The 26,941-nt window shown below is 38.3% G+C and overlaps 1 long non-coding RNA gene and 1 pseudogene across 1 annotated transcript; one reads left to right on the forward strand and one right to left on the reverse strand.

Annotated features, from left to right (window-relative positions):
- Positions 1 to 2,375: 2,375 nt before the first annotated feature.
- Positions 2,376 to 3,800, reverse strand: LOC105492359 (rab GDP dissociation inhibitor beta pseudogene; annotated as a pseudogene).
- Positions 3,801 to 4,952: 1,152 nt separating this feature from the next.
- Positions 4,953 to 10,690, forward strand: LOC105492360 (uncharacterized). The gene is made up of 3 exons (XR_011621693.1): positions 4,953 to 5,143; positions 9,850 to 10,011; positions 10,410 to 10,690. It is a non-coding gene; the product is annotated as an uncharacterized lncRNA (long non-coding RNA).
- Positions 10,691 to 26,941: the final 16,251 nt, after the last annotated feature.

The raw sequence follows: 26,941 nt of genomic DNA on the forward strand, positions 1-26,941 counted from the left end.
GTGGGCCTGACCCCACTCTTAAGTCATTGAGTAATTCTTTTAATTAGTCACACAACACTTTCTAAATCTAACCACAACATTTAGAAACAATATTTGTTTAGAATTTCAACATGCTGCACCAGAACCAAGTTTGATCATATTGCTTGTGACTCAGGGTCTAAAGACTGCAACAAACTTAGCAAAGATGTGGTTGGTATCCAAAGGGAAAAGCTCTTCATTTCAAGGTAACATCTGCTTGAAGGGCTTGGTGCCCCAGAGGGTACTTTACCAGAAGGCCATTAAAGATACAAATGGTCTCTAAACTCCAACTTATTTTATGTTTCAATTCAGCAAGCCAGAGTCATCAATTTTTTTTCGTTTTTTCTTTCTTTTTTTTTTTTTTGTCTATTCAACAATACTAGTCAGGGAGGCAGGTAAACATGAAATTGGCAGATGATAACTCTGAAACCTAAACCCGTAGAGTAAAGCCAAATTAAAACATTTGCAAATGTTCTTATTCTTGTATGTTGATTCATTCAAAATAGAGACTTCCTTTTTGATTTTTAAATAGATACTAGTTTCATTCCCATGACAGTTTTGTTAAATATAAAGAATGTTTTCTTATACACTTCCACAGGACAATAAACAAATTGAAGTGCAAAGTCATTCCACTCCGAGAAGGGAAATTTCAAAATACATTTTAGAATTCAGGAACTTTTGCACTGCATGTGAATTAACTATTTTTAGCCTAAACATGAGACTTATATTTAGAGGCTGAAATCAGCTGATAAAGCCTTATTTATGGTCTGACCCAACTGAGAGATGAAATCCGCTGTGATCATGGGCTTGGACATATAAATTCAAACTTAGTCTCTAAATATAAGGGGATCCTGATGACTAAAGGTAACATTTGCTGGAGTTTTCAGACTTAACAAAAGAGTGTCCGTTTTTGAGTGTTTTACATTACATTTTTTTAATTGAATTTTTTTTAATTCAGCTGCTAAATTCCTTTTTAAATGATTTGATGTCTTGTCCTGATTACTAATGGGAGCTTAGAAATCATACTGAAAACTTCATTAAGTTCTTCATTCATATTTCAGTAAAAGTTACCTCAGTTGACTTTCACATATATTTTGCAAACTTAGCTTAATTTTATCAGAACATTTTTGGTAAAAATTATTGATATGCTTTTATTTCTTTGGAAAACACAATGTATTAGCCAACCTACTGTGGTAAAATCAACTGTGTTTTTCTCAGTAGAGTGATGGTCCATTCTTTTCTTTATTCTTATTAGCAGGGGAGATCAGATACTTCCCCAGTCATAAGGATTCAGAATTACTCATTTGAATGGGAGGATATAATCTCAAAGTTCCTTTTGAAGCTAGTAAATATCATCCTAGTCTAAATTAGTTCTTTCTAGCAATAATTAAACAAATGACATTTCTTATAACTGGATTTCACCTTCTTTTCTAGTGAAAGTGCCTTTTAAAATGTATGGAGTAGTGAAATAAGCAGACCAAGGAATTTAAAGACATAGGGAAAACAATAAAGTGGTAAGAATTTTCCAAAACCATGAGCTCACTGTCTTTTTCTTCGCATATTTGATTAGTTTATAGAACTGAATACCTTCACAACTTAGAGTAATAGAAAAACTACCTCTCCACTTTTGTTGTTGTTGTTTGCTTGTTTTCAGAATTTGGCTTCATTATGTAGTAGAGAAATAATTTGGAGTCATTTTACAGAAGTAGGAGTTCTGTCAAGTCAATACTGCATTGCAGTTTGGTCCACTGAAGAAGCTATGCCTGAGATACAAAAGATGCTTCTACACATTACCCGCTTTATGTTCACTTCCTCTCCCCTTTTCTCTCATCATTTATTGGGTTAAAACGCCACATACAGCTTTGTATAAATGACTCCCTGTGTCTGGAGTTTGGTTAGAATTTTACGTCTTAAACCAAACTTGTGGCTATGCTGTTTGCACCCTGCCGTAAGACTTGACATAATACAAAATATAAAGTCATAGGAAAAACTTCTGGATGCCACCCCAAACCGTGGAGTATTCAATTTAGAATCTCCTGAATGTCAGGATGACAGATGGCACACGTCTGTATGGATCCAGCTCTTGAGCAGCAGAAGCTCATAACTGAGAGGCTACACTGATTAAAAGATACAAACACTGTTTCAAGTTGTCTGTATCAGAATCACAATGTTTGTTTGAAACTGATCCTTCACTGGAAAAAAAAAAAAAAACAGTTTGATTAAATTGAAGAGAATGTGGTAACCTGTGAATTCTGAATAGCCACTCCATGAAAACAAGTTAATATATGATTTTAGAAAGATGAAGGGGAGGAGTATTTCCTGACACAGCACTCTTCAATCTCTCCGTTTTGATTACAAAAGCAGGCCTTACAATATTGATTTCATATAATATGCATTATTTACCAAATTTTAAATTTGTCCTAATTGGATAATAACATGTACTGCTGTTAGTCTTCCCCGTAGATGTCATTTTCTTATGCTTCATTTCCTCAAAGTCAAACTCTAATCCTGTAATCTTCTTATAGATGTTTTTTAATGTCATCCCAATTGTCTCAAGTGAGTGGTAGGATTGTATGCACAGGAAATAAAGATCTGGCTTTCTGTTACCAAGTCTTTTGGTACCAGGAGGCCACTGATGCTAACAAATTCCCATCTAATTGGATCCAAGAGCTCCATAGCTGGTCTGACTTCCTTCTCAGGCTCCTTGGTTTCCACAGTTGTAGTACCTATGGCAATATACTTCCCTTGTGCTGCTACACTGTGCGCAGAGGAGATCATGCAAACACAGATGTCTGACTTTCGACTGACTTGGTTCTGTGGAATAATGATCTGGCAGGAGTTGACATCACTGGTGTTCTTGATGGGGTGGCTGAGGATGCAAATAACTCTGATTACCTGGCCCACTTTTTCTGGCCTATCTTTTACCTAGCGGAGGTCACAGATGAGCTGCTTACAGTGAGCAATTTCTCCTTCGGATTTTACACCAATTACTTTTCCATTCTGCCCAATGATTTATTCAATTGGTTTATTCAGCATATAGGTACCTTCATAAATAGCACTTAGCCTTGCAGAAAGCCTTGTGGCAGTTCTCCAAGGCCACAGAGTGGATAAAGGTATTGACTTTTGCCATATCTTGCCAAAGATTCACTGTCATGTTTAATTCTATTAATGGTTTCACAACATGGTTGATCTAAGTAGTCATCAGTTTTATAAAGTGCAAGAGCATGACCAGTAAAATCTGCAACATCTTGGTCCAAATCAAATTTCTTATACACCTCTCACATTGTGGTCTTCTTAGGATCAATTCCCTCTAAAGTTCTCGGATCTTTTTCCTCTAAGTTGGCAACATACACTAGGAATTTCTTGAAGTGATGTTTCTTAAACAGTTCTATTAAGCTAGATGTCAGGGCTTCTGTTTCAGTGGAAGGAATCTTGTAGATTTTTCCACCCTTATAGACAAATCTCCCTTCAGTCACTAAAATCCAGATAGCGAGTTATCTCTGTATATAGCAGCGTCTTAACCAGCTGACCATTAGCCACAAGGAACTTGGGAATCAAGTCAACATTCCAGTCTCTCCTCTCCTCATTGATGCTGATGGTGATCCTGGTATTTTAAATCTTTTGTATAAATCTTCCAGTAATGTTATAGAGGCACTCTCTCCTCCATAGTAAAGGTTTCAATCCATATGAAGAACTTTCTTGCCCTTCACTGACTTTATACCGGAAAGGATACATTCCACCAGGCCGATGCCCAGCACAATCACAACGTACTCCTCATTCATGGTGGGTGGGGCAGGTGTGGACACAGGATCCAAGAAAGGAAAAGGCGCACGGGCTCTGTGACCACCCTGTGAGGCTGTGAGATGCTCTCTGGCATAAGGGAAACTGGAAGGGTATCTCTCCACCTTTTTTTTTTTTCTTTTCTGAGACGGAGTCTCGCTCTGTCACCTAGGCCGGAGTGCAGTGGTGTGATCTTGACTCACTGCAACCTCCGCCTCCAGGTTCAGGCAATTCTCCTGCCTCAGCCTCCTGAGTAGCTGGGACTACACATGTGCACCACCAGGCCCGGGTAATTTTTGTATTTTTAGTAGAGATGGAGTTTCACCATGTTGGCCAGGATGGTCTCAATCTCTTGACCTCGTGATCCACCTGCCTCGGCCTCCCAAAGTGTTGGGATTACAGGCGTGAGCTACCATGCCCACCCCTCTCCACTTTTTAAGGAAATATTATTTCTAGTTAAGTTTACACTGGATCTTCGATTTTATGAAAATCATCTAATTTAAAAATATTTTCAATACTTTTTCTTTGACTTCATTTTCCTAAGTAGACATTTCTCCTGCTTGAGTATGGCCTAAATATATTGTTTTGTTTCCATAGCTTGAAAGATATTGGATTTAACATTATCAACATGTAAATCACTGCTCTGCCACATACTCAGTTGAGTAAAATGGGAATAATAATGTCCACCATGTGAGACTGCAAAACGAGTTACTGATGTGATGTACGGGAAATCCCCAGCACACACAGTGTCTGGTGGACAGCTGTCTTTCATAAATATATGTTAAACTGGAAAATCAAGTCATGCTCTCTTTGATTTATTTTTACAAAGAATATGAAACAAGATAGCATAATTAATAATAGAGACAGGGCTTGAACTCAACCCCTCTCCTGTTTCAACCACCTTTTCAGGCCCATAGGTACAAAGCAAAAACATAAAATAAAAGTAAATAAAACAGACAACATGAAAACATTTTTTTCCTTATTCCTTAAAACATATTTCTATTTGGCCACACATTCATTCTGATCCAAGTTTCTCTCTAGAGAGCTGTTGTCCAGCATTTATTGTGTGTATGGCTGGTTAAAAATAAATGCAAAATTCTCATCTCTTGCAAACCAATTGCAAAAGACAAAGAATGGCAGCCAAATGGGGAGGATAGGTGTTCCATGAGAACATCTCAGAGAATCGTCAACCAATATGCCCTGCAGTATCAGACTGTATTGATGTTGGTTCTATGCTGAGCTCTACTGACATTTGCTATTTATTTTGACAAGCAGTTAAACCATCAGGAATGTGCTGATTCATTGCCCCTCTGATAGGAGATCATGGAGCACAGGGGACAGTTTGGTAAGTAGGCTTCACACTGTGCTATTTTTTTCCCTAAAGGTTTGGTTTATCATTAAGAAGCAGGGAAATGTAGCAGAAAAACAAAACAAAACAAAACAAAACAAAAAACCATGGCCTGGATTATAAGACCCTTTTTTTTTTTTTTTTTTTTGAGATGGAGTCTTGCTCTGTCCCCCAGGCTGAAGTGCAGTGGTGTGATCTCGACTCACTGCAAGCTCCGCCTCCCGGGTTCACGCCATTATCCTGCCTCAACCTCCCGAGTAGCTGGGACTACAGGTGCCCGCCACCACACCCGGCTAATTTTTGTGTATTTTTAGCAGAGACGGAGTTACACTGTGTTAACCAGGATGGTCTTGATTTCCTGACCTGATTATCCACCTGCCTCAGCCTCCCAAAGCGTTGGGATTACAGGCGTGAGCCACCACACCTGGTCTATAAGATGCTTTTTTTCTAGCCCCAATTCTGCTAAAAATTCTCAATATATAGGCTAGGATATTTAATTTTATGTGACAACTTAACTGGATCATAGAGTGCCTAGGTAATTGGTTCAACATCATTCCAGGTGTATCTGTGAGGGCATTTGTGGATGTGATTAACATTGGAATCAGTAGACTGAGTAGAACAGATTACCCTTCCCCAAGTGGGTGTGCAGCATCATCTACTTAGGTGAAGACCTGAATAGAACAAAAAGTTGAAGGAAGGAAGAATTCACTGTCCTCTCTGTGTGAAGGCTTGAGCTGGAACGTTGGTCTTCTGCTGCCCTCAGACTGGAAATTACATCACAGATGCCCCTGATTCTCAGGCCTTTAAACTCAGACTGAAATTATGCAACTGGTTTTCTTGGGTCTTCAACACCCAGAGATCAAATTACAGGGATTTCTCAGCATCCATAATCATGTGAGCTTATTTCTTATAATAAATATCTTTCTATATACTGCATATGTAGATACAGATATATGATATCTATTATATTCTATCTACATACTGTGAAAGCATATGTATCTTTAGATCACTATCTATATGCATGTATGCATGGATGTAAGTATATATGTATGTATGTATATATCTATTTACCTACCAATCATCTATTTTATTGGTTCTGTTTTTCTGGAGAAACTTGGCTAGTGAAATGCATCCTTAGGCAATTTTATCATTGTGTAAACATCATACAGTGTACCTACACAATCAAAGATGGTATAGTATACTACACACCTAAACTATATGGTATAGCTTATTGCTTCTAGGCTATAAGCCTGTACATCATGTACTAAATACGGTAGACAATTGTAAAACAATGGCAAATATTGGTTTATCTAAACTTAGAAAAGTTGGTGGAAGGTGGAAGTATGAAAGATTAAAAAATGATACACTTTTATAGGGAGCTTATCATGAAAGGAGCTTACAGGACTGTAAGTTGCCCTGGGTGAGACAGTGGGTGAGTGCTAAGTAAATGTGAAGGCCTAGAACATTATGACACACCACTGTAGACTTTCTAAACACTATACACTTAGGCTACATACAATTTATTGAAAAATATTTTTCTCCAATAAAAAATTAACCCTAGCTTCCTGTAACTTTTTTACTTTATTAACACTTAGCTTAAAACACATTGTGCAACTGTACAAAATTATTTCCTTTCTTTATATTTTTATTCTATATACTGTTTTCTGTTTTTAAATCTTAATTTTATTTACTTTTTAAACTTTTTGTTAAAAACTAACACAGAAATACACACACTAGCCAGGGCCTACACAGGTCAGTATTGTCAATATCATGGTCTTCCACCTCCACATCTTGTCCCACTGGGAGCTCTTCAGGGAAAATAACATGCATGGAGCTGTCATTTCCTGTGATAACAATGCCTTCTTCTGGATACCTCCTGAAGGACCTGCCTGAAGATGTTTTACAGTTAACTTTTTTTTTTTAAGTAGAAGTACACTTTAAAACAATAATGAAAGCATAATATAGTAAATACAAAACCAGTAACATAGTCATTTATTACAATTATCAAGTATTATGAACGGTACATCACTGTATCTGCTACAATTTTATACAACTGGTCACACAGTAGATTTCACTACACCAGCATGTCCCCAAACATGTGAGTGATGCTTTATGCTACCTCACCATGGATATGACGTCACTAGGCAATAGGAGTTTTTCAGCTCTGTTGTAATCTCATGGGACCATCCTCGTACATGCGTTTCATCTTTGATGTGTGGCATCATTATGCAACACATGACCATAGATAGCAATACTACTTCCAAATCATACCCTGGATTCTTCCTCTTCTCCCCGCTGCCTCGTTGTGTTGGCAGTTTTTCCTATCCTCATTCACCTGGATCACAGCAATAGCCATCTAACCAGTTTATTTCCTTTCTTGACATCCTATATTACAGTATTTATCTCCACCATAGCCTGGGTTATCATCTATAAATGAAAATCAGTTCACGACTTTTTCACATTTAAAGCCATCAGAGGCTGCCCATCAGAGTATAAACCCTAACTCCTTCCCACAGCTTGCACAAGTTCTTCACAGTCTGCCGCTGGCTACTGCCCCCACTTCATTCCACACCATCCTTGAGCTGGCCACCAAGTTCATCCACGGTGTCTTTTGTCATGTGTGGGCTTTTGTATAACTGTCAGAGGGACTTCACACTAGGAGGCATTTCCAGCCGGATACACTCTTTCCTATGACATTCATGCCGCAGACTGCTTCTTATCATTCAGATTTCAGAAACAACTCTCCAGATGGTCTCAGTCAGCTGTCCTGATTCTCTTGTCCACTCCACAGTAATCCCTGCTCAGCGTAAATCACTATTTCCTAGTTTTCAAATTATTAAATAAATGTATTGATGTGTTCGTTGATGTGCTTCCTCTCTGTCTGGCTCATGAGGATGTGTATTTTCTGAGAGAAGGAAGTAATTATTCAATACTATTTCTCCAGTTCCAGGTACAGAGGCATGTCTAATATAAAATAACCATCCTAAAGTATTTGTTGAATTAAGCAACGTGAAACATTTATTTCAATAGTGTACATCAAATGAATTTGGTACAAATGCACAATTTATATGTCAAATCTGCCTTAATACTTTCCTCATTAGTGTGCTGTAATTAAAATACAATTATGTGACAATACTGCATTGTGTGATGGTTTTCAATGATTTATGATCTTGTCTTTGTCAACTTGGATGGCTATAACAAATTATCATGGCTGATATACAATAAAAATTGATTTCCCACAGTTTTGGAGGCTGGAAAGTTCAAAGTCAAGGCAGCAGTAAGCAGATTTAGTGTCTGGTGAGTGTGTACTTCCTGGTCATAAATGGTTTCTTTTATAATGTCTTCAGATGGTGGAAGGGAGCTCTCTGGGCCTCCTTTATGAGGGCACTAATCCCCCCATGAGAGCTCCACCTTTATGACCTAATCACCTCCAGGAGGCCCCACCTCCAGCCACCATCATATTGGGGATTAAGTTTAATCATAAAAATTTTGGGGAGATAAAAACATTCGGTCTCTAGCAGATCTCTTATCATCATCCACAAAATGAAAACACAGAATAAAATAATTATCATTAGGAACTCACAACTCCCTGAAACATATCTGTGGGTTTCAGTTTTTGAATGCACTAGACAAGCATTGAGTCAGTCTCCTCTGAATGTCTGGATTCAACTGAGTTTCTAAATGCAGGATTTTGAGATTAGTGGTAACTGAAGGAACTCCTGATTTCTTCCTTGAGAGGACTGGACTAAGCATAGTCAATCTTCCATTCTAATATCTCAATAGAATCATCTAAGTACAAAGCTGATCTCCTGAAGAGTTTGATAGAGGAATTCGGTACAGTTATAATTTAACTAGTTCTCATGACTGGAGTCTAGGACTCCTAACTCATAAACATAAAGGTATGTGCCAATAAGTTAATTTCAGATAAAAAAGATGGATGAATCTATGTGTTTTTTCTTTGTTTTTATTTTATTCTAATGTCCAGGGATGATTCATTACTGTATTAGATATTGCTATTGCATGAGCAAAAAATTCTGTATTTCCACAGTAAAGGGAAAAGGATGTATAACCTCATTATTGATATAATGCCATTAAATTAGTTGAAATGCTATGACCACAGTGTCTTTGGCAAGGCTGGGCACCCTAATGGGAACTGAAACTTGATGTGAAATTAACATATCGTATTAGCTAATGCACAATGTAGTGACACATCATAGGTAAATGGCTAATGGGCAGCAGCAATAGCTGATTGTCTGTATAGTTGATCTTGTCTATTATAATTTTTTTAAAATGATGTTTTTATAAGAGAAAAGCGAAATACAAAGAACCAGCAAAATTAAGGCCCCAGACTGTTACTGTGAACATGTCCTTAACATCATTCTATCCCACCATATTCTTATACTGGTTTAAGAATTTAGAGCTAAAAGTTTTAATATATAAAACGATGATAAAACTATCAGGCCCCCATGGTGTTTTTTTAAAAATACTTGCTATTATTTTATCTCGGAAGAGACAAACCCATGGAATGATATTTTCTTAACACAAACTCCCTGTTTGCTTGAGTTTGCACTTGTTAAATTTTGACTGAGAGTTAGTCCACAGAAAAAGCTAAAAAGAGAAATATCTCATAGAATCGCTGCCAGGCCTGTAACAAAAGCCACCCTGCTGTTTGTAGCTCTAATAATAAACTCTCTTTTATACAGGCCTTTCAAAGTTACAGGGTCACAAAGTGCCTTGAAATAAATTTCAAAGGGAACAGCAAATTCTGGAATCACACCCAAACTCTTTATGTTCATGACTGTAGAAGAGTGAATAAATTGTGGGCATAAATGAATAACTGCAATGTCCTGCTTGGAAACCCAGTGGTGAGTATGTTCATCAGATAAAAATGACCAGGTGTTGACAGGCAATAGAAAGGAATTATGAGCAGCAGGGGTTTAGTATCGATACCTCAGGAATTTAACTTATATGTCAGAAACAAGACTAGGGCCCTGGGAAAGGAAGGCGCAGAGATAGATGTACTTTGCAGACTATTACTGCAAAGCTTGGTATAAAGAGAAACAGGAGACCGAGCTGATTATCATATTCATGAGCTTGTCAACAATAATTGGCCAAAGCCTAGTTAACATAGAAACAGTAAGAGTCTTGACCGTTCATTTTCTGGGATTATCTCCTATGCAAAGCGTGCAGGAGCTCAATCATTCCCTACTTCACATAAAGATGATTAATTTTCTTCCTTGTCTTTTTTTCTTCCTCCCATCAGTATTGAGAAAGAACAAATAATTTGAATGGAAGATTTGGCATATTTTGGATCCAAGACAGAGATTCTGCAGTCTCAGTTCTCTTCCACATCTAAGGGGACTGCTGACATTTGAAATTTTATGAAGGAGGGTGGAGTGGAGCCTCTACCACATATTAGGACCTGGTTCTCTTAAATGGAGACATTTTCTTCTCTATTCTAAACTCCCAAAGCATCCCACTTCTTTGAGACTTAGCATTTTCTACTTTGTGTTACACTTTACATAAATGTCATTTTTAACTACATGTTCTCTCCTCTGGTCACCTCTAATCACCTTTAAGAGAAATCTGTATGCTAATTTCTTGTCTCATCGACTAGTATTTTGTATATTGTACAGTATCGGTAAATATTCCTCATTTTCTGTATTTTTAATCTCCATGGTAAGAAATGCCAAAGTATGCTTTGTTAGTTTCCTAATTTATTATTTTTTGTTAGTCAGCAAAGGCTTTTTTATGTCTAGCTTACTGTATATTTACTTGCTAAAGTCTGTATTTAGTTAATTCTTCAAGGCAGTGAAGAATTCTTCTCTGATTTCTGCTAACCTATACCTCACATATATGATTTTCATGTATTGGCATTACAAAGTTGCCTTTATTGTTAGCACACTGTAAAATCTATTGTAGGTAAAATCTAACTTCTCAAGGCAACTTGGAATTATGTTAATATATCATATCTCTGATTATGTCATTAAGTAACTATTGATTTGGAATTAGGTACCATTTCCTGCTTTACTATAGATTCCCTTGACCCAAAGAAAGATTATTAGTCACTGAAGCCAAAACTTTCATTTACTGCTAAACATTTTGGCAATATTTTACCAAATTACAATCTTTAATCTTGAACGTAACACTTCCAGGGACTGGAGGTCGAAATCATCCTGTTCCATCTCTGGGCATATTTTCTGATGTAAAGTCTTCCTGAACTAAAACCAATATGTACTTAATTTTTCTTCAGTGGTCTTTGTCACAGACCTTGTAGGAAAAAACAAAAAGGAAATATCTTATCCACAGATAGTCAAAACTTTTTTAAAGTAGTTCCATTCTCCCGCTGAAGTTTCCTCATTTTGTGCAGGTTGGAGACTATTCACTGATGTAAACCCTGCCTGCTAACTGGGTTTGCTTGTGTTGCTGAGAGTACCCTAAATTAGGCCAAGTAGTGCCAGGAGTGGGACAGGGCATGTTTTGTGCTGAAGTTATGGTCTGTGTGAAGCTGAGGTTCACAGTAGGATATTTTTTAAATAGCACAACTCTGTTGAATAATGTTGAGCTTACAACTGAAAACCTTGTTTGTTTTTAATCTATGCATTTATTCATTCCTTGAAATATGGGAGCCCCTGTAAGTACACTGGTGAATTAGGTCAACATAGACCTCGCTCTCACAGATCTTAAAATCTAGAAGGCAAAAAAGTCAATTAACTCAGTGATATTTAGCTGCACAAAACATAATATGATAGGTGTAGCATGGGAACCCGGAACTACAGAGAAGGAGTGCATATCCCAGTGAAAGGCCAGCTAGGCTGACTCAGAGGACTGGGGAAGAACTGGAGGCTTAAGTACTGGAAATGGTGGTCTCCTGCAGAGATTGGTGGTAGAACAGAGAGAAGTGGGATCAGAAAATCGATATTTGGGAGGCAGATTTAGCAGGATTTAGTGATTAATCATATGTGGAGTAGCAAAAGAAAGGAGAAATGCAAGATGATATCAGATTTGTGGGTTGGGCACATGGCTAGATAGTGAGGCTATTCATGGAAACAGGGAAGGAGAAGAGAAAGGCAGGATTGGGAGAGTAGAGAGGCAGCGTTGGGTAGTACCTGAGATCAAACATGAACAGGGTAATGACAATAGAAGAGGCCTCAAACACAGACACAATCAAAATAGAAAGGATGATCCCAAGTTCAAAATTTAATGATTTCAACACATTGACTAGAAATGCAGAAGAAGAAGTCTGGTGTCAGGGAACCCAAGGGGCACGGAGTTTGATACAGAAGGAGAGAGTCAACAATGTCAGAAAGTACACAAAATTCACAGACATCAAAGCCTTATAAAATTAATTTCATTTACTGATAAGAAAGCTATTCATGACTTAAAAAGTGATTTTGGTGAAATGGTGGAGGCAGAATGTAATATATCCTAAAGGTCAGGGGAAAATAAAGAAAACAAGAAAGTGACTTTGGCAACAAAGTTCAGAGATCAGATCAGATGGAGTAGCAACACCTGTGAGGGAAAGGGTATTTTTAAGATGAAGACATTGGGATACTGATTAAAGGGGCCTGGCACAAAAGGAGACACTAACAGCCTGTGAGAGAAGAGGAAGTCAGTAGAATTCTCCCAAGGGAAATGTTCTCCATAAAGCTTCTTCTTTTGAAAAAAATTAAACAGCTTTATTGAAGTATAATTTGCATATCATAAAATTACCTCACTGTAAGTGTGCAATTTAGTTATTATAGTCATTTATAGAGTTGTGCATCTATCTCTGAAATCCAGTTTCAGAACATTTCTGTAATCTCCAAATATTTTCTCATGCGGGCTTGCAGGTCTTCCTCGCTCCCAACCCCCTCAACCACCAATCTGCTTTTTGTTTTAACAAATGTGGCTGTGCTAGGCAATTTAATCATATACTGTGTACCATCTGTGTCTGTGTTCTCTCACTTAGCATAATTTTTGTAGACTCTTCTGTGCTCTAGTATGTATTCTTTTATTTACTGAATAGTTTTCCATTTAGTGGACATACTACACTTTTATTTATCTCTTCAAATGTTGATGAATATTTGGATTGTTTGCAATTTTAAGGTGTTACTAATAATGACGTTGTGAAAAATCATATGCATATTTTCATACAGACATGTTTTCATTTCTCTTGGATACATTCCTGGGAGTACAGTTGCTGGTTAAATGAAAAGTTTATGTTTCATGTTTTAAGAAAATGCCAACCTGTTTTCAGAGTGGGTATATCATTTTTTATTCCCATCAGCACTGTATAAGTGTTCTTAGTCCTCTGAATTTTGTCAGCAATTGATATTGTCTGTCTTTTAAAATTATAGCTCTCTTAGTGGGTGTTCAAAGTTATTTCATCTGGTTTCAGTTCTGTCTTCTAAGGACTAATAATGTTAAGCATCTATGTGCTTACTTACCATTCCTATATTTTCCATGAAATTTCTATTCAATTTTTGTGTCCATTTGTAATTGAGGTGTTTGTTTTGTTATTATTAAAAAATATGAATTACTTGCAATCCTTTATTAAATATATGATTCACAGATTTTTCTTCCAGTTTGTGGCTTGTCTTTTCATTTTCTTAATGATGTCTTTTGAAGCACAAAGTTTTAAGTTTTTTGGTTCAATTTGTTCATTTGTCCTTTTTAGAGATAATGCTTTTGGTGTTCTATTTAAAAACTTTGTGCTCAAAACAAAGTAATAAATATTTTTCTTCTGTTTCCTTCTGACAGTTTTATAATTTTAACACCTACATTTATTTGTATAATGAATGTTGAATTAATATTTGTATACAATATGAGGTAGAGATCTATGTTTATTATTTTGCTCTGGATATTCAATTGTTCTCACACTATTTATTTGTGGAAAAACAACAACAACACTATTCTTTACCCATTAAATTTCCTTGGAATCTTTGCCAAAAGCCAAATAACCATAAATGTTCTCTTTATAGTTTTTAAAAATAATTATTAAAACTAACTGCAGCGTGTAACACTGATTTCTGCTAAATTTTAACAAAATTAAATCAATTGTTTAAGAATTAAAAGTTGAACAAATTAGAAATAAAGTTTTTTGAAAATACTTGGAATAAAATGTTAACAAATCTTTTTTTTTTTTTTTTTTTTTTTTTTTTTTTTTTTTTTTGAGACGGAGTCTCGCTTTGTCGCCCAGGCTGGAGTGCAGTGGCCGGATCTCAGCTCACTGCAATCTCCGCCTCCCGGGTTTACGCCATTCTCCTGCCTCAGCCTCCTGAGTAGCTGGGACTACAGGCGCCCACCACCTCGCCCGGCTAGTTTTTTGTATTTTTAGTAGAGACAGGGTTTCACCATATTAGCCAGGATGGTCTCGATCTCCTGACCTCGTGATCCGCCCGTCTTGGCCTCCCAAAGTGCTGGGATTACAGGCTTGAGCCACCGCGCCCGGCCAACAAATCTTAAGAATACACTTATCTTCAAAAAGGAATAAAGTATATATGAGGGATTTTGAAGTACAGTGAAAAGCTTTCCAATGATAAATTATCCATAGATATTGTTATGCCATTAAAGTAAGTATAAATTTGAAATATGTTCTTAGTCAGACAGAAATCTCAGGAAGCTAACAAAGGTTGGGGAACAGAATATTCCCCTTAAAAACAGCAAGTCAAGTCCACACAGAAAGTAAACCAGTTAAGGTTGGGCACGGTGGCTCACGCCTGTAGTGCCAGCATTTGGAACGCCGAGATGGGTGGATCACTTGAGGTCAGAGTTCGAGACCAGCCTGGACAACATGGTGAAACTGTATTTCTATAAAAATACAAAAATTAGCTGGGCATGGTGGTGCACACCTGCAATCCCAGCTACTTGGGAGGCTGAGGCAGGAGAATTGCTTGAACCCAGGAGACGAAGGTTGCAGTGAGCTGAGATTGTGCCACTGCACTCCAGCTTGGGCGTAAGAGCAAGACTCCATCTCAGAAAAAAAAAAAAGAGAAAAAAAAGAAAAAAAAGAAAGTGAGGCAGTTAAAAGTGGAGCTTCTTTAGTTTATAGGCCTTACATGGAATCAGTTTATGGCATCTGCCCGGTACATGCCTGATGGGTGAATCAGGCAGTGATTGGTCATGGGGCCAAATATCAGAGCCAAGAGAAGAAAGCACAGCTCAGTAATAAGTGGACAAGAAATGTGATAGAAGGGTCAGTTGAGACAAAAACTCAGTATTAAAGATCAAAGCTAAACAGTTATTCTCAATTAGGCTTTCCTGGATTTTGAGATTAAAGGAAGCAAGAATAGTTTTTGCCAAATATGAAAGAATCCTATTGAATAATATTTTGCTGTGGTCTAATCCTAAAATAGGACATAGAAATATTTTTTTTTCTTGAGTGCCTACCATATGTTGGTACTGTTTTGAGTGTTTTCATGCAGATTTCCTTCGTCTGATTTTAGATACCATATTGTGTTGGTCCATTTTGTGTTGCTATAAAGGAATACCTGATGCTGTGTAATTTATAAAGAAAAGAAGTTTATTTGGCTCAAGGCTTTTCAGGCTATGCAATCATGGTAGCAGCATCTGCTAAGTGAGGCCTCAGGAATCCAACAATCATGGGGGAAGGTAAAGGGGGAGAAGGCATGTCACATGATGAAAGAGGCAGCAAGAGAGAGGAGGAGGCTCCTTTTAACAACCAGCTCTCATGTGAATAATAGAGTGAGAACTCACTCATTACCATGGGTAGAGTATCAAACCGTTCACAAGGGATCCATATGCGTGACCTAAACACCCTACCAGGCCCCACCTCCAATACTGAGGATCGCATTTCAATATGAGATTTGGAGGGGACAAACATGCAAACTATATATGAATAATAATTTTAAAAAGAAGTGAAAGAAATTGCTCAAGGCACAAAGGACCTGAGTCCAGATTTAAGAACAATCCTCTTTCCTTTGATTTATTTCAGCCCGCGAACTGAAGAAATATAGCATGTTTTTTTGCACTTTCCTCTAACTTTCAACGTTTACACACCCAGCCCCTGTGAAATTAAAGAATGATCCATCAAAATGGATGACACTTAAGTCGTGTTGACTGTAATTTTTGCCAGTAGTCCACCACTATAACCCCCGTTTAAAGAACATGGTCTCAAGCCTTGCGTGCATAAAGTTCACATGGGAAAAATTTAAAACACATACTCCTGGTGGGTTTAATAACCAACGATTCTGGTTTAATAGATCAGGGATGGGACCTCATATAAGTGTTTAAAGAAATTTTTTATAACAAAGAAAATAAAGTAGTGATTTATGTGTGTGGTCACAGACGAAATTTTGAAATTTTTCTCTGTGCTTCATGTTTATTTTCCATGTGGGTAATGGAATATATTATGAATTGATTCAAGGATTTAGATATCATAGGTCTGGTTGCAGTTATCACAGGTAATGATAATGGAAATCCAGAAAATTAGATGATGATAACCACAGCTAAGATTCAGGAGAAACAGGTCAGATTAGACAACCACTGACTGGGGGAGCCCAGATATGCATCCAGTCTGATTACTCCCTGGGGAAGAAAGAGTTAAAGCAGTTAGTTTTTCATCCATTGCTTCCTGAAAAGTAGACTAATGATCTAGTCTTACTCTTTATAAACATAAGTTGATAATTTGACCTCTTGGCAATAAGAGAAATGATAGTTAATTAAAGGAAAATCATTATCTGTGGAATGCTAATGGTTGGGTGTCCCTGTTTTAGAAATGTTTATAGAAAGCAAACCAACAATCTGTGGATTTTAGAGGGCTGACTCTCCAAAAAATGTCAGATACGATCCATAACTCTCTGGGTCTATAAAATGGAGATGCTTCCTATTACAAATACTCATCACTCTGTGAGGTGACCCGCAAATCTCTGCTAGAGACCTCATTTCAACCTGGGACAGACGGCCCATGTCCAGTGTGAGGAAGGAAAGATTTAGAGAGCCACACCGAACGCCCCCAGTTTTCTCGGCTTTGCTTTTGTTCTTGATTGTCTGGGTCCTTGAAACTATTAGTAAAACTGGATTCTGGGCAAGATCTGTGACTAATCTGATTTGATTTGACAACCCAATCATTTGTGCTAGATCAATTAGTCTTCATAGTGTTGTCAGAGATGTTCTCATGGGTTAAAACCTTCCACCACAGTACCCTGCAACACACTGATTTACCCATTAATTAAATGATATCATGGGAGCCTGGCAATTCACTATAGTTTCAAAAGTTTCTTGGACTAGTCAAAGGACATAGTTGGTATGCTTGATAGGTCCTTAAGTGCAATTGTTCATTTTAAGAAAAGAAACCAAAATTATAGTTTTGATTATCAAAATTACAGTTTTGCTGTTATAATAGAAATTTAAAATTCAAATATTTTGAATATTTTACTTCTAACATATTTACAGTGGTAAAAAAATAATAATATTTTTTCAATTGTGGTTAATGTTAGGCTTCTGAGCCCAAGCCTGCAGGTATACATCCAGATGGCCTGAAGCAACTGAAGAATCACAAAAGAAGTGAAAATGCCCAGTTCCTGTCTTAACTGATGACATTACCTTGTGAAATTCCTTCTCCTGGCTCAGTAGCTGAGCACCTTGTGACCCCTGCTCCTGCCCTCAAGAGAATAACCCCCTTTGACTGTAATTTTCCACTACCTACCCAAATCCTATAAAACTGCCCCACCCCTAACTCCCTTTGCTGACTCTCTTTTCAGACTCAGCCCACCTGCACCCAGGTGATTAAAAAGCTTTATTGCACACACAAAGCCTGTTTGGTGGTCTCTTCACATGGACGCGTGTGACAGTTAATACAAAAACAGATACTCCAAAAAAAGTGTTGGAGGAATAAAATTACTTTATAATTATTTGGCTTGTAAATGTTGTGCAAAGCCGCACTTTACATGGTGGGTACTATATATATACAGTTTTAATTATTTTACATTTAGTACTTGCTTGACCTTGGACAACTCTCTTAATCTGTTTGACTCAGTTGTTTGATATGTAAAATGAAAAACATGAAGGACCAGGGGAAGCGGAAAACAAGAAGGAAACTTGAGGAACGAGAAAGCGAAAGAATGGAGGATGAAGAGGAGGAGGTGGATTAAATAAGGGGAAGATGAATGTATATGACAGCACTTAGAATAGACTCTGACACCTCATAAGTGCTATATAAATGTTAACTAGTATAATTTTTAATTTTTTTAAATTTTTAGATATATAATATTTTTCGACAAAAATTTAAAAATGTTTAGGCATAATTTATGGAAAACAGTATTCTACATGTGTATGTATATGTAAGTATACATATATAAATATATATGTAAATTAATGCGTTTTATGCCTTTTTTTTTTTCAGAAAACAAGCATACAAATATCTACATGCAGTACCACAGGTATTCTAAAGTCCATCCTTTACCGAATTGTCAGAAAAGACTGTATGTGGCCGGGCGCGGTGGCTCAAGCCTGTAATCCCAGCACTTTGGGAGGCCGAGACGGGCGGATCACGAGGTCAGGAGATCGAGACCATCCTGGTGAACACGGTGAAACCCCGTCTCTACTAAAAAAATACAAAAAACTAGCCGGGCGAGGTGGCGGGCGCCTGTAGTCCCAGCTACACAGGAGGCTGAGGCAGGAGAATGGCGTAAACCCGGGAGGCGGAGCTTGCAGTGAGCTGAGATCCGGCCACTGCGCTCCAGCCCCGGCGACAGAGCGAGACTCCGTCTCAAAAAAAAAAAAAAAAAAAAAAAAGAAAAGACTGTATGTAACATTTCTTAATAAATGTATGAATAATTTTCTTATAAATGCCTAGATTGTTAAAATATAGGAAGATAGAAGTTTGCTGACAGTGTTGGAAAGTAAAAGCAAAGTATCCTGCTACCTCAGAAAGTCTCTCCATTAATGAAGCAGAGTTTTGCTATTGAATAAACACTAAGGAAGGTCGTAAGGCCCATCACAGGCACTTCCTAAACGGAGCACAAAATCAGAAAGAAATCTGACCCTTTTAAGTAGCTAGGAAGATACAATCCAATACATACATTTTCACAGGACAAACAACCAGTACTCAAGTAAGAGAAGGTAACAGCACCACTTGCAATATACTGTCGATTCTAAATTCACCTAGTAATAAAATTGGCTCCCTGTGTTAGTTAATTGCCTTTATTCAGAAGAAAAATGGAACTTCTTATATCTTCTTGACAAGCAGGTAGTTTTACAACTAGAAATCAAACACCTAAATGAAAGTCTCACTCTCCTGCCTAGGAGGGGAGACAGAGGCACTAATGTCCTTGACATTTCCATTTCAAAGAGATGGCTCCCAAGCCCCCGAGGAAAACATTTCTGGTTATAAAACTGGAGAGGAGCTTATTTAGTGTTTAAACAGGTTTACATACCTCTCAATGGTACATGGAAACGATTTACAATTAGCACTTTCCTAAGGGAAATGCTCTAAGAAAAAGAGGGGAGGTCTCTTCCCCCTTTTCACCAGGGAAATTTTCAAAATTTCTCTTCAGATTCTTATTTGCCCTTATGGTAGCATAGGCTTCTGACAAAAATTAGATTTTATTAGAGTTTAGAATAAAACAGATGTTCTACAAATGAGGTTGTTACTGATTTAGTATTTCCTCACATTCATTTACTTAGTCTTCCCAGCTTTCGATTCCACAAGGGCTTGTTAATAAATCCCCAGGGAGCTGTTTGCCTGTGTCACCAAAAGTCTATAGAATATTCTGTGATTAACAAAAACAGACACACGGAAATCTTCTGAATAGAAATTCAGAATCCTAGCTTGTCCCTTCTTCTAAGATATTTTAGATGTTGCTAAGCATGAAGGCTATGGGCTTATGATCACTTCATGTTTTATTTTTGATTTGAAATAATGCTCTTTTACAAAATGATACATTTCTAGAAAAAGGATCCAATGGAAAAGATTAGATTGATGCGACACAACCGGAGTCTTTTGAAAATGAGCAGAGAGACTGTTCCAATATCAACATTAACAGTGGCGTCCTGATCATTTCCCCTGTTAATGCTAAAATGAATATAGATTTCTTCCTTCATTAAATACCAACATTTCTATATTTGCCAGAGAATATTAATCACTGGCTTCATAGAAGGCTCTAGGGAAGAGTAAGTGCTCTCCACAAGACCAGTCTGGTTGCTGTGAGTATTCACAGACAAATGAAGTCCAGCTGCTTATTCTCACCGGGTAACAACAAGATGCAGACAAACTGGGAAAGAAAGGAGTTTATATTTGCAATGGTTACAAGGAGAACGTCAGAGTAACTCACCAGACTAACTAAAAGTTATAACTTTTTTCTTTAGCTTATATATACAATTCAGGTTTATGCCTACGTATAGGAGTCTTCTTTCCTTCCTTCCTTCCTTTCTTTCTTCCTTCCTCCCTTCCTTCCTTCTTTCTTTGCCTCCTTCCTCCCTCCCTGCCTCCCTCTCTCTCTCCTTCCTTCTTTCCTTTCTTCTTTCTTTCTTCCTTCCTTCCTTCTTTCTTTGCTTCCTTCCTTCCTCCCTCCCTCCCTCCCTCTCTCTCTCCTTCCTTCCTTCCTTCCTTTTTCTTTCTTTCTCTCTCTCTCTCTCCCCCTTCCTTCCTTCTTCCTTCTTTCTTCCTTTCTTTCTTTCTCTCTCTCTTTCCCTCTCCTTCCTTCCTTCCTTCCTTCCTTCCTTCCTTCCTTCCTTCCTTCCTTCCTTCCTTCCTTCCTTCCTTCCTTCCTTCCTTCCTTTCTTCTTTCTTTCTTTCTTTCTTTCTTTCTTTCTTTCTTTCTTTCTTTCTTTCTTTCTTTCTTTTCTTTCTTTTCTTTCTTTCTTTTCTTTCTTTCTTTCTTTCTTTCTGTTTGAGACATAGTTTCACTTTTGTCTCCCACGCTGGAGTGCAATGGCACCATCTTGGCTCACTGCAACCTCCACCTCCCAGGTTGAAGGGATTCTCTTGACTCAGCCTCCCAAGTAACTGGGATTACAGGCATGTGCCACCACGCCTGGCTAATTATTGTGTTTTTAGCAGAAATGGGCTTTCACCATGTTGGCCAGGCAGGTCTCGAACTCCTGACCTCAGGCGATTCACCCTTATTGGCCTCTCACAGAGTGTTTCTTAATCAATCTAATCTTAACTAAAGGTCCTCATATAGGAAGGTTTTTTAGATTTGTTCTTGGACTGGATTAAAGAGGTTGAGAAAGTCCAGGTGTGGTTTTAATTTTTTTTTTTTTTTTTTTTTTTTTGCATTCCAGCCCTTGTACTCAGGCACCAATTTCTCCAGCTCTTTAATATTTATCTTATACATTCATTATTACAGCAAAGGGATAATGCAGACTTAGCTGCTTGTGGAGTTCTGGCCTGCCACCAGAGGACTGAACCCAGAAAGAGTACCTCTGTCAAAGGACAGGGCCCCTGGAGGCCTCCCCAAAAGGTGATGCCTCAGATAAATACTGAAGAGTAATTTGCCAGGTAGGAGAGCAGGATAAGGCATTTCAGTCAAACCAGAGCTATAAAGACTTGAAAAAAGGTATTTATTTGGAAATTAAGTATTTGCGTGTGTGTTTGTGTATGCGTGTGGTGGTCGTGGTGATTATTTAGTGAGTCAGAGAAGTGTCAAGAAAAGGGCTAGAATATGAGTTAAGAGCTATGTCATCCTGACCTTAAGCAACAGTATGCTATGTAAGGCATTTTGCATTTCATCCTGAAGAAAGTACTGACAGATTTCAGCAGAGATGGAAAATCATTAGTTGCATTGTTGTAATAAAATCTTCTCTTTTGACAGCCTGAAATAGGTGGAGGAGGCAGCACCGAGGAAGTTGTACAGCACAAGGCTGGCAGGATGGCAGGGCTTGTGCTACCAGCAGATTCAATGTAAGGAGGAATTTAGTGGAGCTTGTCTAAGGTGAGAGGTTGAAGGACATCACATTTGAGAATTAGGTCTTACAGTTGTGAATTTAGCCTTAATCAAGCAAATTTGTAGCTGATTGCTGTTAAAACTTGCACTACTGAATGTAGGATTCCTGGGGTGTTTCTTATCTGTAAAACAACAACAACAACAAAAAAAAAACAAAAAAACAAACAAAAAAAAAAACAGTGACTATTTTATAGCCAGCCTTCTCTCTTGAGTATGCGTGCCAGGAGAGTGAATGAGGAACAGGCAGCTGTCAGGTGGCTGCAGACGACCCAGAAGGTCACCTCAATGAGTGGCTAATTTGGCACTGAGGCTGATGGGAAAGGCACCTTGTTGTAGTCCTTTTTGTGTCTCTTAATAAACTGCATTAAATTTCAATTCTTTTTTTTTTTTTTTTTTTTTTTTTGAGACGGAGTCTCGCTCTGTCACCCAGGCTGGAGTGCAGTGGCTGGATCTCAGCTCACTGCAAGCTCCGCTTCCCGGGTTTACACCATTCTCCTGCCTCAGCCTCCCGAGTAGCTGGGACTACAGGCGCCCGCCACCTCGCCCGGCTAGTTTTTTGTATTTTTAGTAGAGACGGGGTTTCACCATGTTAGCCAGGATGGTCTCGATCTCCTGACCTTGTGATCCGCCCATCTCGGCCTCCCAAAGTGCTGGGATTACAGGCTTGAGCCACCGCGCCCGGCCTCAATTTTCTTAAAATGCAGGAATTGAATAGATGACCACTGAAGACACTTTCAGCCCTCATGGTCTAAGAGTCTTGATTGACATCATCTAATTTGGAGCTCGTGGCCTAGTTTTCAATTTTTAAACCTTCTATTTTTGATTTTCATGAGAAAACCTTTCTATGTCTGGTCACATCTACTTTATGTGAATGAATTAACTAGAGAGAAATACAGAATACTTTTCCTCCTTTTGTAATTAGGATAATCTTTTTCATGTCAAACAACAGTGAAGGTTATGCTTGTCTGTGAAATGGAAGTGGTATTCTGAAACTCGTATAGATAATTAAAAAAAAAAAAAAGAACATGATGTGATTTTGCCTAACTGGTAAGGTGCCACTTTGCAAGGCACAGGATAGCGTCCACAGTGAACGCTTCCACCTTCCTATGCTCTGCCTCAGATGGTCCCATTGGCATGCTCCACTTCATTTTTCAAAGCTAATTAGAATATATTCACTTTTGTCTGTTACATATTCAGGGAGAAACCCTATATCTATACAAATGAGGTGGACTTTCATTGCCAATCGAATTTACTAAAGGACCCAGGCAGATGAGGGACTGTCAGAGAGATTTTCCCAAGGAAAGCACAGAGCAGAGATGGGCACCCTGTGCACGGGCCCCTAGTCTGTATGCTGGAGGGTGTGCTGGAAACTGCTTAACAGCCCTTTGATAATTATAACAGTTATGTAAAGATTTCTTCTAAGGTTTAGGAAAATCAGCCTCAGAAAAATGAAATAACTTGCCCTACATTATGAACTGGTAAAAACTAGTATTTTGGGCAGCTGGGATGGGAACACAAGTTTAATTCTCAAGCCATTACCTTTCAATCTCACTCTGATTCAAAATAAAACAATCCATCACCCCTCCTCTGGAAGCAACACCACAAAACAATGAATAACTACTCCACCCTTGACCAAGAGCAATGGGAGAAAGGCCTGGCCAGGAGAAACTAACTTTGTTAAAAGTCTAATACTGTAGGCCCTGCCAGTGTCTTGTGTTTATTTATCAGATTTAATTAGCAAAAGAATACTCATGAAATAGTAATATCATCACTTTATGGATGAATAGCAAATGGTGAATGTTATATCAAACATGAGTATGCTCAACTTCAAAGCCACTTCTACACCTGGAGTTTTGGATATACAGAACTGTTGTGACAAACAACTGTATGAGTTGATACTGTTTCTGCCTTCTAATTGAGGAAACAAAGGTATGGGGAGATTACACGTCTCAACCGCAATTACTAAGTTGGAACATCCCAAGTGGGGATTGGAACCCAATTCTTCCGCTTTTCTCCAGTGATCTGTCTCTACCTGATTTCTAAAGTTACCAGGAATGCTGCCCTCTACACTTTTATTTAGGATTTTCTTTCAGTGCAAAATGCCCTTCCCTACATGCTAGCAAACTTAATCTTCAAGATCTTGGATCTTTAGTTGAAAAACCCAAAAATCTTTAGGAACCTGCAGTGCACCTGGGTGCTGTGTTACATGCCAAAGAAACTCCAGAGAGAAATTCTATTGCCTTTTTAAAAGTTGTCAAAATCAAAATGGAGTCAATAGTGTCAAGGGTAAAAAAAAAAAAAAAACCCAACTTTGACAAGTATAGCCACAGAAGGCCATAAAATAAAGAGAGGGAGAACCATGTGTGTATGCCTACTAACGAAAAATGTCACAAAAAACTGCAAAAGCCACAACCTTGCACAAAAGCTATCACTGCTTTACACAAAAGTTACTTCTGCAAAGATATCTTCCCAGTAACTGCCTGTCCAATCTTGGACTGGCATCATCTTTGTTACTGAATGTGTCAGGTTGTTCTTGCATTGCTATAAAGACATAACTGAGATTGAGTACTTTATAAGAAAAAGGGATTGAATTGGCTCATGATTCTGCAGGCTTTACAGGAAGCATTGTGCTGATATCTGCTCAGCTTCTGGAGAGGCCTCAGGAAGCTTACACTCAAGTCGAATGGGAAGCAAATATCTCACATGGCAAGAGCAGGAGTGAGAGAGAGAGGGAATGGAAATGCCACACACTTCCAAACTCTAGATCTTGTGAGGACAGTACCAAGGGAATAAGTGTTAAACTATTCATGGAAACCCACCTCCATGAGCCAATCACCTCCCCTCAGGCCCCATCTCCAACGTTGGGGATTACATTTCAACATGAGATTTGGGGTGACAAATATCCAAACCCTATCATTCTGCCTCTTAGACCGCAAATCTCATGTTCTTCTCACATTAAAAAGTACAATCATGCCTTGCAAATAATTCCCCAGTCTTAATGTGTTTCAGTATTAACTCAAAGTCCAAAGTCTAAAGTCCCATCTGAAGATGAGTTTCTTCCACCTATGAGCCTGTAAAACTAAAACAAGTTATTTATTTCAAAGATACAATGCAAGTTCAAGCACTGGGTAAATATTCTCATTCCAAAAGGGAGAAATTGGCCAAAAGAAAGGGCAATGAACCCCATGAAATTCTGAAAGAGTACAAAGAGAGGAATTTTATAGCTGGACCTCCGGGGGTGACATCACATATCTGTAGAACTGTGATGCCCACCTGAGTCTTAAAGCCAGCAAGTTTTATTAAGGATTTCAAAAGGGCAGGGGGTGCAAGAACAGGGAGTAGGTCACAAGATCACATGCTTCAAAGGGCAAAAAGGAGAACAAAGATCACATGCTTTTGAGGAAACAGGACAAGGGCAAAACAGAACTACTGATAAGGGTCTAAGTTCAGCTGTGCATGTATTGTCTTGATAAACATCTTAAACAACAGAAGACAGGGTTCAAGAGCAGAGAACCGGTCTGACCTCAAATTTACCAGTATGGAGTGTCCCAATCCTAGTAAGCATGAAGGCACTGCAGGAGACCAGGGTGTATTTCGGTCCTTATCTCAACTCATAAGACAGACACTCCCAGAGCAGCCATTTACAGACCTCCACCCAGGAATGCATTCCTTTCCCAGGGTCTTAATTATTAATATCCCTTGCTAGGAAGAGAATTTAGCAATAACTTCCCTACTTGCACATCCATTTATAGGATCTCTGCAAGAAGAAAAATATGGTTATATTCTGTCCGACCCTGCAGGCAGTCACACCTTATGGTTGTCTTCCCTCGTTCCCTGAAAATCGCTGTTATTCTGTTCTTTCTCAAGGTACACTGATTTCATATTGTTCAAATACACATGTTTTACAATCAGTTTGTACAGTTAACACAATAGTGGTCCCGAGGTGACGTACATTCTCACCTTACAAAGATAACAAGATTAAGAGATTGAAGACGGGCATAAGAAATTATAAAAATATTAATTTTGGGAACTGATAAATGTCCATATTAAAATGAAATCTTCACAATTTATGTTCAGAGATTGAAGTAAAGACAGGTTTAAGAAATTATAAAAGTATTATTTATTATATTATTATATTTTTATATTATTATTATTATATTATTATTATATTATTACATATATTTAATATATGCCCATATTAAAATGAAATCTTCACAGTTTATGTTCCCCTGTTGTGGCTCCAGCCAGTCCCTCTGTTCGGGGTCCTGACTTCCCACAACAGCCTCCGATTTCATATTTCCCCTCAGCACTGCTCTAGTAGAGATTCTATGTGAGGGTGCCACCCCTGCAGCAAGCTTCTGCCTGGGAACCCAGGATTTCTGATACATCCTGTGAAATCTAGGTGGACAGTGCCAAGCCTCCTTCACTCTTGCACTCTGCATGCCTACCAGGCTTAACACAACACAGAAGACACTAAAACCCTTTGGTTGTGCCCTTTGGAGTTGTGGCCCAACTTGATATGAGGCCCTTTCAGACTTAGCTGGAGCCAGAGCAGCCAGGATGTGAGGAGTAGCTACCTGTGGTGGAGCAGGGCAGTGGCACCACAGGCCTGGCCCTCAAAACTATTCAGTCCCCCTAGGCCTCTGGGTATGTAATAGGAGGGACTTCTTAGAAGATCTCTGAAATGGCTTCTAGGCCTTTTCTCCATTGCCTTGGAAATTTGCACTTGGCTCCTTTTTCATTATGTGACTATCTCTAGCAAGTGGTTGCTCGACAGCTTTCTTGGATTCTTACTCTGATGAAGCGTTTCTTTTTGGCACATGGTTAGGTTGCAGATTTTCTAAACTTTTGTGATCTGTTTCCTCTGTAAATATAACTTTCAACTTTAAGTCATTTGCTTGCTCCC

Source organism: Macaca nemestrina, chromosome 4, assembly GCF_043159975.1.
Source record: "Macaca nemestrina isolate mMacNem1 chromosome 4, mMacNem.hap1, whole genome shotgun sequence".
NCBI classification, from domain to species: domain Eukaryota; kingdom Metazoa; phylum Chordata; class Mammalia; order Primates; family Cercopithecidae; genus Macaca; species Macaca nemestrina.